Genomic DNA, 17,538 nt, shown 5'->3' with positions numbered 1-17,538 from the left:
ATCCTGAATATTTGACTAAAGTTTCCTAATTCATTATTCATGTTTCTTTGACCTGTCTGTCTTTGGCTTAATGAGTGCTTGGTATTATTAAATTTGGTTTTCTGAAGGATATTTTTGCACAGTTGACTTATTGTTTAATTTTCTTACCTTAGCATTTAATTGGCAATAGTTTGCTGTAAAAATGGTTAACAATAGAAAGTTTAAATGTTACTAAAGTCATGACCATGATCAATAGTTTCTGGTTTTTGTAATTCTATCATGCGTAGCTTGAAATTGCTATTTATTTGTTAAAAGTCTTTTCACATCTTGATAACAAAGTGGTTTCAAATCTGTGTATGATTGATTTGGTCTGAATTTATAATGTACATTTTAACTGCCTGTCAACATGTTCTTGCATACCTCAGTGCATCCTGCTCTCTTTATTTGCTGTGTAGACAATCGATACAGCAGGCAAACAGAAACAACAGCACCTGCACAGGAAAAAGAAGCAGAAAAAACTTGCATTTAATTCCATTTTTAATAAAACTGTATCCACTTGCTAAGTGTGACATCAAGTGAAGTGGCTTGCGAGTCCAAGTGCTCTATCAAACTGTATGGGGAGACTCATCAAATGGTAATAATAAACATTTGCAAAGCAATGTAATACTTTCAAAAAACCACGATCCCCATATATAAGCATACATGCCTAATTTCAGATGGCCAAAAATTTATACATTTTTCTATAAATAGTTAAAATATTGATGTATGTGATGCAGTAAGTCCAGAGACTGTTATGTACACTATGATTTTATATAAAATGAACTTTAATGTGTGTTATGACTAAAAAGTGGTCATAAACGATTATTTTCTCAGTTCAAATGAATAGCAGCCTGCACCCAAAAACAGTGCTTCATACATCACGACTTAACAAGTGAATAACAAACAAGCTGTTGGACATAATCCATTTAAATATTAGGTGATTTAAAATGTTGTTTTATACATTTCAAATGATGATCGAGAATCTACTCTATTGCAAAAACAGGTTTATTTTACACATGGGAGAACAATAACTTCTACCACAAAAGACCGTTGTATAAATAAACTGATTTATCTATGCATCTTAAAAAAAAAAACAATGTATTTTGGATAGAACTGAAAGAAAATAGCTAGTCTTTTAGATCTCTCTCTTTTTTTTTTTTAGGATAAGTGACTTATGGGAATTTTAATTTTTGCCTTTCTGATTGACCAAACCAAACTTTTAATCTACTGGATTTACATGAACTGTCTGCCGACATCCCCAATTCTACCAAACCCCGTGTAGCTTGTAAAAGGATAGAAGGAGTTCAACTAAATTAATTAACATCATGACTGATAACAAATTGAACAACCTCTAAATAGAAAACTCTTCTTTCTTTTATTTTTTACACACCAGTCTCTTCAACGTGGGTGTTGTAAATAAACAGGGGTTATCAGGATGATTTTCTTTTTTATTAATCTGAAGCATCGACAAAAGCATTTAAACAGCTAAACTCTATAACCTTTGTCTTTCTTTCTCTTCAGTTTTTTCAGACCTTGTGCATTTTAAGAAAGGGTGTCATCATTGAGTGATTTCCTGTGTTATTAGGTGAACAATAGTGCCCTCTGTGGGTGACAACTTTCTATGTGATTTTATGTTGTATTTTCTCCAAAACAAAGATGAATCACATACAGTCGGCTATAATCTCTTCTCAAAAACATCCTTTTATTGCCTTTTGAACATGTTTTTTTTTTTTCAGAAGCCATTGTTTTTGGCAAGTGTGTCAATCGAACAAAGCAAAATTACAAAATCAGAATGAACATATTATGAATTAAAAGCTGACTTCAGGTTCCCATGATTTAGGACAAAAAATTGAAATCTATATAAATCAATAATTTCTTGTAAACAGCATGTCATTAGTTACATTTATATAGATTTATATAGATTTATATTAAAAGTTGATTGATAATAATAACAATAACAGCAACGCAATAATTTGTGACGAAGTTTACTTTTGAGGTGGGATCAATGCTGGGTTCCATTCGAAAAGGCTCATCCTTATGCCCTTATCCACAGGTGTCAAACTCAGTTCCAGGAGGGCCGCAGCTCTGCACAGTTTAGTTCCATCTCTAATTTAAACACATCTGATCAACCTAATTGAGTCCTTCAGGCTTGTTTGAAACTATGAGCCAATCACAGTCATATTTGTTGAGCGTAGGGCTGTGACGGTCACCGTGACAACTTCGTCACTGCGGTGGTCAGTTGCCACCGCAGTTGTCCATTGCCACAGGCGGCAGTACATGACATCACGCACTTTAAAACACAAATTACCGTTATGTTGCCAAGTATTACATTTATATAAAATTATATATAAATATAATGTTATATATTAGGGTTGGGCATCTAAGCTATAATGCCGATCCGATACGCATCTCGATACAAAGAATACGATCCAATATATTAGCGATACATTTGTGACATATTGCAATGCAACGCGATACGATTCACACCCATATCACGATACAATGCGATAATTTAGCACTAACTAATTAGATCAAGTTTATGAGATTATGTGAAAGAGGATGCTGTGCCATTGAATGAGTTTGATTATTTATTAACCAAGCAAAACCAATACTTTTTTACAAACTGGCTTTTCTCTCAGAACCAGAGTGTCAGTTTACAGTAGAGGGCCATTTTAGAACATATAGCACATATTATTTAAGTATTTTCAAGATAAACAGAATGTATAAGTGCAATATATATATTAAAAAATATATATATATTTGCACTCTTTCAACATAAAGGATTACCATTGCACAACAAGAATTGTGATTTAACTTTTCAACTATGAAAACAAGTTTTACAAAGATATTTTGCCACTGAATATTCAAAACTTAAGGTGGTGAACTAGCAGTGTTATGCTGCTTTGAAACATCACTGTCACTGTAAACAACAGGCTAATAAAAATATAACAAACCAGCAATCTTCTTGCTGTGAGGTGGTCAAACTACCCACTGTGCCACAGTGACACCCATTATTTTTATCATTATTATTATTAATATTATTATTATTATTATAATTAAATAAAAATTAACAGGAAGAGGTGTTTAAAACCTTCGTTCTCCGTGACACTAGGCTGAATATCTTTGCAGATGAACATTGCAATGGCATTCGTTATTGGCGTAGAGCGCACAAAACTGTTGCATGGAAAAAAAACTTGCAATGCTTTTCTCACCACTTTTGGAGCTGGTAGCTACAGTTGAAGAAGCAGTGCGAAAGCCGGGGATGCAGGAACACTGGAAGATGCTTCCACAACAACACCGTGGCGCCGCTTCAAGTGAGATTTCACATTAGTCGTACTGCCCGCGTATTTTACATTTCACATTTTGCAAATTGCATCTGTCCTGTCATGCCGTCCATCCTTAAATCCATAATGTTGCATACTTTAGATTTAAAACTCAGTGAGGAATAAAATGTTTGTTTTGCTTCTCAGCGCTTTCTGAGGGTGCACCACTAGCTTCATCCGCACACCTGATACACTGAGTTGTAGTGTAAGTGTACACATCCGCAAATCCGTTGCTAAGGCTTACTTTATGTAGGTCGATTAAATTATGCGCCAAAAACAGGTCGACAACACTTGTTAATAAATAAAAAATACATTCTATATTAAAAATATAAGCTGTATCTCGGAAAAATCGGTGCATCTCGCAAAAACCGATGCATCTCGATTTGCTTCCAAAATTTCATTCATCCTCTGCTGCACAACCGATGCACTCGCATCGTGCACGCGCATGACTGCGTATCGATACATATCGGTTAATCTTCCCATCCCTATTATATATAAATGTAACTTGCGATTCAGCAAGTTCAAATTCAACCGTGAGTCTTGTTGGAAAACCAAATCTTACATCTGTGGGAACAATTTGGATTCGTGCCGACCTAGAAACGTAAACCAATTCATTTGGATTAAGCTTTGCAACTCAGTGGCGATTGATAGCAAAAAAAGCCACGTAGACTATAATCAACCTTTCTTCTAAATGCAAACACCCAGCTAGTCAGCCATGTATGGCAGAGGCATTTCCAAAAATAGCCAGATACAAAAGAGAAAGTGATAAATGAAAGACATTGACGAGAAATGCTACATATTTGGTAGTTGAGAACGCCCTGCAGTGAGAAACCTTCTTTCCGAGAAATGCGGGCAGCGGATTAAAATCAAGAAACCCTCTCGCACGTTTGTGAAAAAGTATCTGCATTTGCGCTACAAGCACACCATCTGAACGTGTATTCAGTCCTGCTGGAAACATTATAACCCCAATTAGGTCTTCACTTAAACTGGACAAAGTCAACATGTTAGTTTTTCTGGCAAAGAATTTAAAATATAAATACTTTATGAATATTTATATAGAAAACAAAAGGTGGAGAGAACCTACGCGATTTTTAAAAAAACATCTGACTTATATTGTTACTAGTATTATAATATTCTTATAATTATTACTATTTATATTATTACTGATTACTGAGTAAAACGCCATTTATGCTATTTGTAAAGTTCTTAAAAATTTAATGTTTAATTATTATTTTACAGTAATTATTTACGGTTATTTTACGGTACCAAAATTATTATTTTACGGTTAACTTTAACTAAAATTTATTTAGTTAAAGTTATTTCATATTTAACTACGTTTATACAGATGTTTTGTTAATTAATATTTAATTAAGATATAAGTTATTCCTTAATTTTTACATAAAAGGTAAATTAACTTAGGTAGGCTACTTTTTTTGTTGGTGGTAGGGGAGGAACATTTTTGCAGAACAATGTAATCACCACTTAAAAAATAAATAGATAAATAAAATAACTTGCGAAAAGGATGCAATAAAAAATGCAAGCTCTTAATCATTCTTCATAATCTGATTCGTACATGCAATAAATCTTTATTGCGCCGACAAGAACAAGCCATAAAACATGGTCTAGGAAGAGAAGAGTTATTAATATGTTAGTTAAATAATATTAGTTAATATTAATAATCATAAACACGAACTGTGTTGTATGATAAACGCCTTCACAATGTTGTGATCTTTTCTGAAGAACAGATAATCCATGTTATCTCCGTCTCCCAAGCCAGGTTTTCATCTGTTTTTTTCCTTCTCGTTAAACAATAAAGTATCAGCGCCAGACCAGTGGTTTAAATTACATTTACTCCTTATTTCTTTCTGTTTTATTTAAAAAACATGAATGTTTAAAGTTTTGTATTTTTGTATTTTGTACATCGACAATCAGGACTGCCCGATGGCCCAGGGCCAGCGTGCGAGATGCTCGAGCCAGTGTACAGAATGTTACTGGCTCGATCGGGCCAGTGCTGCCTTGTTGCCTGCCAGATCGGGCCAGTGCTGCCTTATGCGACTTTCTGTCAATTGTGTGCAAATACAGCTTTGGGCTGCTTTCACACATAGACATTTGTTTCGGAATCTGACTCGTTTTCCCCGTTAGCGCGGTTCGCTTGGGATATGTGAATTTAGCTATTGCGCTCGCATCCGCACCAAATCAATCAGTCCGAGATCGCCTAAATGAGATGGTCTCTGCTCTATTGAGCGGATTGATTGTAGTGAGAAAACAAAACAATGCAACGAACTAAAGACCTAGGCTATACCACAGTGTTTTATGATTGTGTAATAGCCATACACGGCTATATGAAGAGAGAATGATGAGCAGGGCGGGATGTCATTTCTGCTGGTAAATGTGCACTTCATGTCTAATGCGAAAATGAAAGCATGATGAAATATTATTGAGAGCTATTTATACGCTAGAAACATTGACCGAAGATAACATCTGATAATTATTCCATATTTTAATCTTATAATATGTTGTGTTAAGCGAGTTGTTTTGTACATTTCCGCACTGACAGCTCGAAAGAAAGATCAACATTGATCTGCTTTATGATCTAATGGGAGTAGGGTTGTAACGGTATGAATTTTTCACGGTATGATAATCGTCTAAAACAATACCACGGTTTGACGGTTTCGCGGTATACGGTATGTTACAAAATAATAGAACAGTGAAGCAAATTTGACTTTGTCCAAATAATATATTTTTAGTTACTATAAACAACACCACTTACAATGAACAAATAAAAATAAGAAAATAATAAATAATGTGTCAAAGTCCAAATAAAGTCCAAATAAACATGGTGCAAATCCTCAGTAAAAAATAGATATAAATATTTACTATACTATAAATAGTTACATAACGAAACTAGATTCAATATGGAACATCCTCAGGTTTTATGTGCCAGTATGGATATGGTTGTCTATCGATATGGATTTGGATGTGGTTGTATGCAATGCAGACAAACAGCTGCATCTTCATTTGCGTCTTTTGAAAACAGCAAGAGCAGCAGTTCGTCTTTGCTGTGTCACTGTTTTGTCATGTTTCTGTTCTGCTGTGCATGCAAAAGTATTTAGTATGAGAATTATTTCATGCAAAACTTTTTTTTTTTTGCGTTTTATTTAGCCGCGCATAAATGTATGCCTATCTCTCATTCCGTATTGTTCAAAAACAAGTGGTGCTCGCTGCAGAGCCATTTGAGGAGAGGTGAGCTCCAGAGAGGGGGAGCTTAAGCTTGAGCTCCACCTTTTTTGCACTTCTTCTACGAGTGATGTCACTGGGGGTAGGGTTAGGGGTGGGGTTGGTGTACGCATTAAAACAGCTTACAGGAGGAGGAGCGACAGCTCATGCTCCCCCTCTCTGGAGCTCACCTCTCCTCAAATGGCTCTGCAGCGAGCACCCTCTCGTTCAAAAAGCTCATTGTTGGTCCACAAACAAAAGCGAAACCTATGCTTATTGGTTGTGATATAGCGAGTTTGAACCAATCTGGGCATGGAGGAGGGACAATGCATCAATGTATCATGTCTGATTTGTCCGGAGACACAGTGACGAGCGTTTCTTTGTCAAATCAGCGTTGTCAAATGTTGATGACGTAACCGCACTGATTCCGGAGCCTCTGAAAGTCCGCGAATGTTATGTGATACAGCACTGGAAAGCTGAGATTCTCTTCTTTATGCCAATCTTTGAATTGTATGAATCGGATCAGCGGATCAAAAGTTATTAAACATTTAAGAGCAATACTTATTTTTAGCCGCGGGCGGCTGTCTCGGTCTTCAAGGGTTAAAACCGTTGATATGCAATTGTTCATGGTATGATAATCGTGCACGTTCAAATCGTGGTAGACCGTCATACCGGTATATTGTTACAACCCTAAATGGGAGTCTCGGTTCATATGCTATGTCTCTCTATAATTTAAGCCTATAATGCAAAATTCTAGCCAACGTTTCTTTAATAGATTGATTAATTCAATAGATAAATAGATTTTTACAAAACTTGACAACTGAAATGAGGCTCTGTATAAGAAAGGCTGACCTCTCTGATTTATATTTAGTGACGATGTCTGTGGGTTGTTAAAATTAAAGTGCACATTTTTGCTTATAAAATATTCTATACACAACTGCTCAAAAGTTTGGGGTCAGTATGATTATTTAATATGTTAAAATAAGCTTCTTCTGCTCACCAAGGCTGCATTTATTTCATCATTAATACAGCAAAATTGTGAAACGTTACAGTATAAAATAACTGTTCAAAAGTAGTTTATCATTTAATTTAATTCATGCCAATGATTTTAAAGATGAATTTTCAGCTTCATTACTCCAGTCTTCAGAGTCACATGATCCTTCAGAAATCACTAAAATTAATTATTATTGTTGTAATCATTAATGTTGTTATTATTACTAATGGTAATAGTAATAAAAGCAATAATGTCTGGAGTAATGATTTTATTTGAAACTACATACAATAAGAAAGCAGTTTGTTAACATTTTAATAAATATTTAACAATTTAACATTTTTTACATTTAATAAACGAAGCCTTGATGGATTGAATAATTTTTCTTTAAAAAACATTTAAAAAATTAATAAAACTTTTGACCTGTACCGTGAATATATATACAGTTGAAGTCAGAAATATTAGCCCCCATTGATTTTTTTTTTTTTTTGGACATTTTGGACAAGGACATTTTGATAGTATGTCTGATAATATTTTTTCATCTGAACAAAGTCTTGTTTGTTTTATTTTGGCTAGAATAAAAGCAGTTTTAAATTTTTTATGAATCATTTTAAGGTCAAATTTTTTAGTCCCTTTAAGCTGTTTTTCAGACTGTCTACAGACCAAAACATCATTATACAATAACTTTCCTAATTACCCTAACCTGCCTAGTTAACCTAATTAACCTAGTTAAGCCTTTAAATGTAACTTTAAGCTGTATATGGCTGATTCCAGCGTTATGGACGTGACATTTGCAGAAAAAAAATGAAACGTATATACTCGGAGAATGTATATGTTAACAGAATATTGAAATATCTGTTTATATTTTTATCACCCCTTAACCATGGAGTTTAGGCATCAAAAAAATATCAGTCTATGCAGGTGTTTTATATTTAAAATGACGGCAAAATGAATGCGTTACGGACGTGACAAAAAAAAGACATGAGTTCTGTGAGTTGACATACTTTGTTAAAATTCTGTGAATAAAAATGCAGAAGCCAAAAATATTTATAACAGTCAAAAGGATAAGGGTTGGCTCTGCATGGGACATATATAATTCATTTTATTTACTTTTTCATTTTTGCATTAATGAGGGAAAACTATCGTTACGGACGTGACTTGTCTTCGTTACGGACGTGACTGCTCTGAAATTGACAGTTGACACATTATGAAAATCAGATAAATGCTTTCAAAACTTGACAAAAGACCTATTTGTGGATATCTGTTGGGTGTGTAAACCAATAAACTTTAACCTCTGAGACATCTGAATGGTAAGGTTGCACAATTTATCAAACTTAAATAGATATCACCTTGTTATATTTAATTCGTATTATGGCATGTGTGTTGTTAAAGGTTAACGCACGTTCGAATGTTCAAAACTCAATTCAGAAACAGTGGTGCATGCTAACATGGTGCTTTTATTCTCTGAATAATATAGAATTGATAATAAACATAATCAGCTATAATAGGCCTATGTTTATCGGGCTCCTTTCCAGACAAACTTGAATTGAATCATTGCCCGACTGTTAGTGCGCAAGACCGTGTCTACGTGGCGAATATTCAAAATCTAGTTGTGTCACAGTTATGGCAGTATTATATTTGACAAAGTTTATTTTAGTTTATTCTAGTTAATGTGTTAGTCGATTGAATAAATAGCTTAATTTGTCCACTCGCGCTTGCTTTCTTTTTCTCGTCGGCAGTCACTTCAGGACAGGTTGAAAAAATTTAAACAGAGGACCAGGATGAGAGAGAAAACTTTATTATGAAAGGTTTTGTGAAAAATAGCCATTAATTGCAGGCATGTACGATGGATGACTATAATGTTTATATTTTTAGGCTATAGTTTATAACCGATTGTGTAAAATATTGAATGACATTACAGCTGCAGGTGCTATCGATTTACTAACAAATTAAATACTCCTATAATGTAGTTAAAGCTTAGATCAATATCAAGATTTTATTCTTATTTTGCCGCCTGTAAAATAATTTTAATAAGCACTCAAGCACATTTGCCGGGTGCTGGAAATCTTTGAAAATGTTTTCATTTTAATGTAGGCTATAGCCTATTTTCCAGCTTAAAGTGCTTAGATTTTGGATAAAGGGCTTGGAAAATTAATTGTGTCGCTATGATAATTTATCTTTATAAATAGTTATTTAATTAATAAAATAAAAAACATATTTATGCTCTGCATGAAATGAAAACTCCGCTGTGGCCTGTGCAAGTGCCTGCAGCCTGACCCACGGCGTGCGCATTTTGAGCAATGGGAAAAGACCAAATGCATGGAGGTTATTGATTTAGCGCCCTGCATGCGCGCCTCGCGTTTTGCCATTGCCCGCTTTGTGAGCTCCAGAGGAAAAGCATGATACCTCAGTGGCGTCTTTCATTCTTCAATCAAATGAAAGCAGAGGCGGGGTTTCCTTTGAGGTGACAAAGTGTGTTGTCAAGATACGGCGAACTTTTATTAACGGAGTAGAGACTTGTGGTCGCTCTTTTAAGTCATCCAAAGTTGTATGACTTTTACAAATCTTGAATTTTATAATATTATTTTAAAAATTAAATTATGACAAAATTGACAGCAACATTAGCGCACAATATACCAGCTGATTCAGTTGTTACCAATAGTGACATACAAAAGAGCACCGTGCTCCTTTTTTTTCTTTTTAATATAAAATGCATTGCGGAGCGCCTCACGTCTCTGGAATGAAAAAGCGCGTTCGTTGTGATCGGCCTCTATGAGCAACACATATTTGTTAACTCGCAGAACAGTAACACGTGCAAACACGTGCTTACAGATGTATTTTGCCAAAGAAGCAAAATGAAAGAAGGATATTCTGGCCACAGTTTGACACAGGAGTTGACACAGGAGTTGACGAACCAGCGCTGATGCTGGTCATCTGTGCAGCCTGGAGCCGCGTCATAAACTCAACAGCTTATAAAACATGTATGCAAATTAATACAGTATCACATGTAAATAACAAAATTGTTATATCCTTAGCCTATATTTAACAAAAAGTATAGGTTCAAAGCCTTATGGTTCATTGTCATTATCTTTCACTATACTCAGCGCGCGCGCGCACATGAACCGCAAGTAAGACAGAGGAAATAGGCTAATAAATCATAATTAAGACATAATCTTTAAAATGACTTCTATTAAAAATGTTGACAGGCTTTGTAATATTATAACAGCGGAGCATTAATTGAATGCATTTTTTCCGTAAAGCAATCTATTTGAGCTAGCCTAATATTTTTTAATTGACGGAAGAAAAAAAAAACACGATTGGACAAACAGTCTATGCCGATTCTTAAAAAGCATTCAGTCAATGTTTTCGTTTTGTAATCTTAATTTGTCATTTAAGTAAAAAGGTTTAGAGCAGGATTTATTTTATTATTTTTGTTAGTTTATTCAGTTATTCTGTGCTGCTAAAAAACACTGCAGGTGAGTGAAGATGCTCCTTCTGTATGCTGTTTGCATGTTAAAATAACCTAAATCAGTATTTTAAAATGCAATATTTAATGTGTCAGACAAAATAGGCACGTCAATTTTTTTTTTATTAAATAATATTTTGATATTAATCTGTTAACGGTTAATATCGCTTAACGAGCGGTTGTTGATTGGCAAAATGAATCGAAATCAGCATTCCTAGTTTGGCATAAATTGTATCTTAACTATTTGATCTATTATTTGACAGTCAGTTACCCTATCTACAAAAGAAACAAGAAGTGCTTCAACACAAGGTGCTGCATCGCCAAAACACCAAGATTATGGCATGTAAAATGTTGTTCTCTTTATTAAACATTTATTTTTGAAATGTTACTAAAATGGTTTATAGCTAACTGAAATGTTCAGTTCTTGATATAACATATGGATGTTATGTAATGTAAGTCAGTAATTGTAATGCAGCATCATAATGAACAAATATGCGCTAGTCATTGGCTTATATTAATAAGGAGTTCAAAAATGGTCACGTCCGTAACGCAAAATTCTAGTTGTTTAAAGCAAAGACCTGAGATGAGTTGGCGATCATAATTAGTATGGACAAATTTTGGCTTTGTATACAAAGTTTCATTTTATTTGTTATAATATTTATTCCACAATATAAACTTTTTCATTAAATCGTTACGGACGTGACACGTGACCGAAGCTGCGTGATGTCTTAAATATGTAGCTCATAAATCAAAAGGGCAGTAATGTTATGAAAAAGTAAGGATAATTATTTATACTACAGACTCCAATCCTTCTGCAGAATGATTACTGTTAACATAAAGCATGGAAAAGGTGAGTCTTTAATCCCTTATTCTAAAGCACGAAATGTGGTTGGATTATAATGAAATTTACCATTGGCACAATCCTCATATTTCATGGATAAACAAACCAATTTCCTTAAAAATTCAACAAGAGCACATCATTACAATAAAATATAGACCTTAATGAGCAAATTTAAATAGGTTTTGTTATTTTGGTCAAAAGTTTATTTTTTCATGATAAGGTTGACATTTTCATGGAATTGACCATATAAGTGTCTTGAAAAATATATAGTCTAATATTACTTACTGTCATCATGGCAAAGATAAAATAAATGAGTTATTAAAGATGAGTTATTAAAACTATTTTATGTAGAAATGTGTTGAAAAAAAAATCTGCTCTCCGTTAAACAGAAATTGGGGAAAAAAATAAACAGGGGGGGCTAATAATTCTGACTTCAACTGCGTATACACACACACACACACACACACACACACACACACACACACAGTCAAACAGCTATTAACTTCTTTTTTTTTTTTGGTGGGGCCAGTGAAAATTTTGGCAGGGCAAGTAAAAATCGGTACCACTGGCCCGATCGGGCCAGTAGAAAAAATCCTTAGCGTTGAACCCTGGCATATATTTTTTTTATAGATTATCATTTAGCCTGAGAGTTTGATGCGGCAAATCCCTTTTACTCATGCACTACACCCATTTAATTTATCACACTTTTAACTTAACTTCGCAGGCTGATCATCTTTAAACTCAAAAGACATTTTTAAGTGTCCTAACTTGAGACTGTTGCTGCATAATGGGATGTGCATAAAGAGGGTTTTGCGTTTTATCTATTGTATAGCTTAGTTATAATAATAATGAATATAATAAATTATAATATTAATAGTGTAGACTACTGTGCAGTGTCCAACAAAACCTTTTATTAGGTTACTCTAACAGACCTAATCCCCAACTGACAAACGAATGTGAAAATGAAAGGCAGTTGCGTCTGCTAAAATTAATTTAACGACAAATTTCTTTTGCGTTTTTTCCCTTTAGAGAGAGTTGTATTTAAAGAATTAGTTAACTAAAACATGAAATGAATGTCCAGTTCTTTCCCGTGTGAGTTTAGTGCGCCTCTGCAAGAACTTTCACTTTTGAGTGAACTGTCACAAATAATTTTAGTATGATAGTATGATTGACAACCCCCCCACCTACGTACAGTGCTATGAAAATGTGACATTTTTATGGCTTTTTAATATAGATTTTTATTTTTTGTGGGAATTTATTTTCTAGGGATAGTTCTGGATAGTTCACCCAAAAATGAAAATTTACTCACCCTCAGGTGGTTCCAAACCTTTATGAATTTCCTTATTCTACTGAACACAATGCAAGATAGGAAAAATGCAAGTTAATGGTTATCAGTTTTCAGCTTTCTTGAAAATATCCCTATTCATGTTCAAGAGAAGAAAACAAGTCAAACAGGTTTGGAACAAGTGAAGGATGAGTAAATGATGCCAGATTTTTTCTACTTTGAGGTGTTCTATTCCTTTTAACAAACATGTAATTTCTAGGAATTTATCAAAAGAGGGTATACTGCCATCTTCTGCTGATAAAAAAAAGGCATGAACGCACCAGACATCATACTTGGAATGACATAATTAGTACTTGTCAACTGATAAGTATGAACGTCACTGAAGGTCGAAAGTCAAGTCAAGTCATGTCAGATAAATTGTATCTTTGAGTTAAATGCACACGCACACCACCGCAAATGGTGTGGGGAAACTCAAAAATTACTTTTGCCCACCAAGTTTCCGAGATGGGGGTGTTACTGAGATTTATGGTGGAATAACCTATCTATAATACAAAATTATAAGCTCTCCTGTGATGTTTTTTCTTTTTCAAACATTTAACTTTAACAGCAAAGAGTTTTTCACATTATTTTATATCATTTTTTTCTTCTAGAAAAAGTCTTATTTGTGTTATTTATTTATTTATTTTTTTGGCTAGAATAAATGCAGTTTTTAATCGCTTTAAAACACATTTAAGCAATATCTTAAGCAATATTTTTTTTGATTGTTTACAGAACAAACCACTGTTATTCTTGCCAAGTTAGACTTGTAGTTACCTAATTTAGCTAGTTAAGCCTTTAAATTGCACTTTAAACTGAATACTAGTATCTTTTTGTATAAAAAAAATCATAATGTATAAATACTGTAGGTGAGCATAGATTATTTTTTAAATCTAGATTAATCTCACTGTAATCTTAGAATTAATTTAATAACAATTGGCGTACGTTATTAAATTCCATAACACTTTCAACAGTCCTTACTCCTTATACGGGTTTTTTTTGCAGCTTTTTTTTCATGAATCCCACAGCAGCTATGTACAAAATAAAAATGACATGCACCCAAACGTAGCGCTGGCTACATAATTTGCGCTCTCCAGAAATGTATGCTGTGGTACATTTTATATGTTGCAACATAATATAAACAATAAATCAAACTAAAGGAAAATCTATGGAAAATCTGTAGTTGCTTTTTGTTGTGTTGCTGCTGTCGACACGATACTGTACATCATAAATTGCATGATGATATTTTTTTTTTTTTTTTTTGACAAACTTGTCTCAGTGTTATTACCTTATACTAACTAGAACATGCACCAAAACACAAGCAAACATAACAGCAATTTTACAGCACCATCACAAAACAATAAAGAATTTTTAGCCAGACTGATGGAATAAGAGACAAAATAGAATAACATGTAAAAAGGAAGTGGAGAGAAGAAAAAAATATATTACCAGAAAAAAAAAATATTACAGAAACATTAATAACCTATACATCTAAGGAAGGGGCCCCATGTTTTGTCATACAACTTTTGTTTGCCAAATCTAGAGAAGCGTATCCTTTCCAACTTGAGGGCAGAAACCATTTCAGCTAACCATTTAAAAAAATTTGGAGGTGTTGTGGATTTCCACTCCATCAGAATCACTCTCTTGGCCAACACCATGCCAAACATAAAGGAGAGTTGTTGATGTTTAGGCCAAGTTAGAGCCTGGTCTGACCATCCAAACAATGCTATTTCTACATCAATTTTTATGTCCATTTCAAAAGCCTGGGAGTAAAGTCCGAAGATACTTTTCCAAAATTCAGATACTTCTGGACAGGACCAAAATATATGACCATAGGTCCCGACTGCGCCTTTGCATTTATCACACAGAGGAGAGACAGAAGGATACAGCTTATTAAGCTTGGCTTTGGTATAGTGCAATCTATGCATCACTTTAAATTGAATGAGCTGTAGCCTTACATTTATAGAACAAGAATGAATACGACTCAATCCCTCCTCCCAGGTAGAGGATGAAATGTCAATTCCTAATTCCCTCTCCCAAGAATCTTTCAGATGTGCAGTAGAGACCGAGACGTGAGAAGAAAACAGATCTATAAATTTGGTCACTAAATGTTTCTCCATTGGGCACTGCCTCAAAAGCTTGTACAAATCATGGTCAAGAGAGACTTCCTCGCACTGTGGAAAGTTGTGTTTGATAAAATGATGCACCTGTAAATAACGAAAAAAAGTGTGATTGTAAGAGTCCAAAAGTTTTATATAAGTATTCAAATGTGGCCAGTTTGTTATCTACATAAAAATCCTTTACTGAACGCAGTCCTTTGTTACTCCAAAAAGTGAAGATCTTATCAAGTTGTCCAGGCACAAAATCATGATTTTTGCAGATAGGTAAATAAACAGAGGGATGCTCGATCTTTAATGCCATTTTCACTTGATTTAAAATTTTAATAGAATTAAAAACAATAATATTCTTACATTGAACTTTTTTCAATGATAGAGCTTTCGACCACAAAATTGCAGCCAAAGAACTGTTGCCAACTGAACAAGCCTCAAACTGTAACCACTTAGGACATATATCTGACTGATCGGAAGCAACTTGATCACACTCATGCCAAAACATCATAGCCCTCATGTTAGCTGCCCAATAGTATTGACGGAATGTGGGCATTGCTAGCCCTCCCACTTCCCTAGACTTTTGCAAATGGGGTTTTGAAATTCTGTGTGCCCTATTGCATGATGATTTAAAACAGGGAGTTACTCTATGTCCCACCCGCTTTTCATGTTTCAGTAAAGCCTATGCCAAGCACTGAATACAAATACCCTTTTCTAAGCACTTCACGGGACCTTTAACATGAAAGCATATTTTACTAATTTCAAAGAAAATCATATTTAAACTGTTTGTATCCCTATTTAGTACTAGCCTATTCACCAACTAAAAAAACACGGTAACAAATTTCAATTCCATTCCATCTCATATTTCGACTAATTTCAGCATTAGCAATAACATCTTGAAGGAGGTGTGACAAATCAGATACTAGATAGCATCTTATTTGGTCACATTTGATGAGAAACTGAAATATGAGAATGTCAAATAATTTATTGGTTAATTTTTCTGAAAGTGACAAACCTGAAGATTTTAATGTTTATAACTTCGAAATGCAAATTATGTCACTGTTTCAGACCCCATTAGCTTACAGATATCCTTAATACTAACATTTTGACACCAACACCTACAAAGGTTATTTTGATTTCTCAGGGACTTAAGGGATCAAAATGTTGTCTTTATTGCCAGTACAAACTGCCATTGAGAATCTGAAGGAAATGTAAAAAGAGTATCAACTATTCCTGTTTCCCCTTACATCTCTAAAAAATGTGTCCGTGGCATCCACATTTTGCATATTATTTTGCAAACAACACAGAATATTACACTCATATTCTTTTTGCTAAATAACAGCAGGCAAATTATGTAACATTAAAACCAACAATTTCAAGGATTTTGTGGATCATTTGGGCTCTACCTAATACTTCAGAGCAAATAAAGATATACTGCTGCAGTTCTTTTTAAACCAAAGTGTATGTGTTCTGCGGCATGAAAAAACTACTTCCTTGATAACACAAAATCTCATTTGAAAGTTTGTAGTGAGTTTTAGTCATTTTTCTACACCTAGTGCTAAATTATTTCCTATTCATAATCATATGTAATGGAATTATATTATTGTAACATTCTGTAATGTAAAACACATCATGGCTCTTGTAGGTTTCACAAAGTAGAAAACAGTAAGAATACAAAACAAAAATACACTTCCCCCCTAACCCACCATGGCTCAATAACATGGATGAGGCGTTTATGTCACATGACTTCATGAAACATTATCAGATCAAGTTAAATTGCACAGCATTATTTAAAACAGATCGTTTTGATTATTGCTCTTAATATAGATCTGAAGATATCCCTTCTGGAATTAAAACCCACATGAAACCGCACATTTGCACTTCTTGTTTTGCATAAAAACAAAGCTTGCATTCACGAGGCATTTTGGCTTCTAGCTTTATGAAACTTCTCACACAAACAATGCCAAGATCACACACTACTGCTTTTCTAAGAAGGGTCTTAAAGGGAGAGTACACCGAAAAATTCTGTCACAACCTATTCATCGTCAGGTTGTTCAAAGTTAGTCTTTTTTCTGTGCAAACAGATTTTACTATGGAAAATACTAAACCACTGTCAGTATTATCCTCAAATTTCAATGTTTTGTATTGAGTATATGTGATACACGTGTTAGAAAAAATGTTTTGGCCGAGGCCCGAGACTTAGGATTACAAAGAGTGATGTGTTTGTAACAGGTTAAATTTCACCTGTTATGTA

At 34.2% G+C, this 17,538-nt stretch overlaps 1 protein-coding gene across 5 annotated transcripts in view; it reads right to left on the bottom strand.

The window, feature by feature from the left end:
* lonrf1 (LON peptidase N-terminal domain and ring finger 1) overlaps positions 1–17,538 on the bottom strand; it is a 203,374-nt gene that overhangs the window by 163,749 nt on the left and 22,087 nt on the right. For all 5 annotated transcript variants that reach the window (XM_087262622.2, XM_087262623.2, XM_087262621.2 and 2 more), the window contains one exon: positions 400–470. The gene's annotated coding sequence lies outside the window, so the exon portion shown is untranslated. The remainder of the gene's footprint in view (positions 1–399; positions 471–17,538) is intronic.

The sequence above is a fragment of the Danio rerio genome, chromosome 8, assembly GCF_052040795.2.
Source record: "Danio rerio strain M-AB ecotype USA chromosome 8, GRCz13ab, whole genome shotgun sequence".
NCBI classification, from domain to species: domain Eukaryota; kingdom Metazoa; phylum Chordata; class Actinopteri; order Cypriniformes; family Danionidae; genus Danio; species Danio rerio.
Note: the sequence above shows the minus strand (reverse complement) of the source record. Positions and strands in the feature narration are given on the sequence as shown.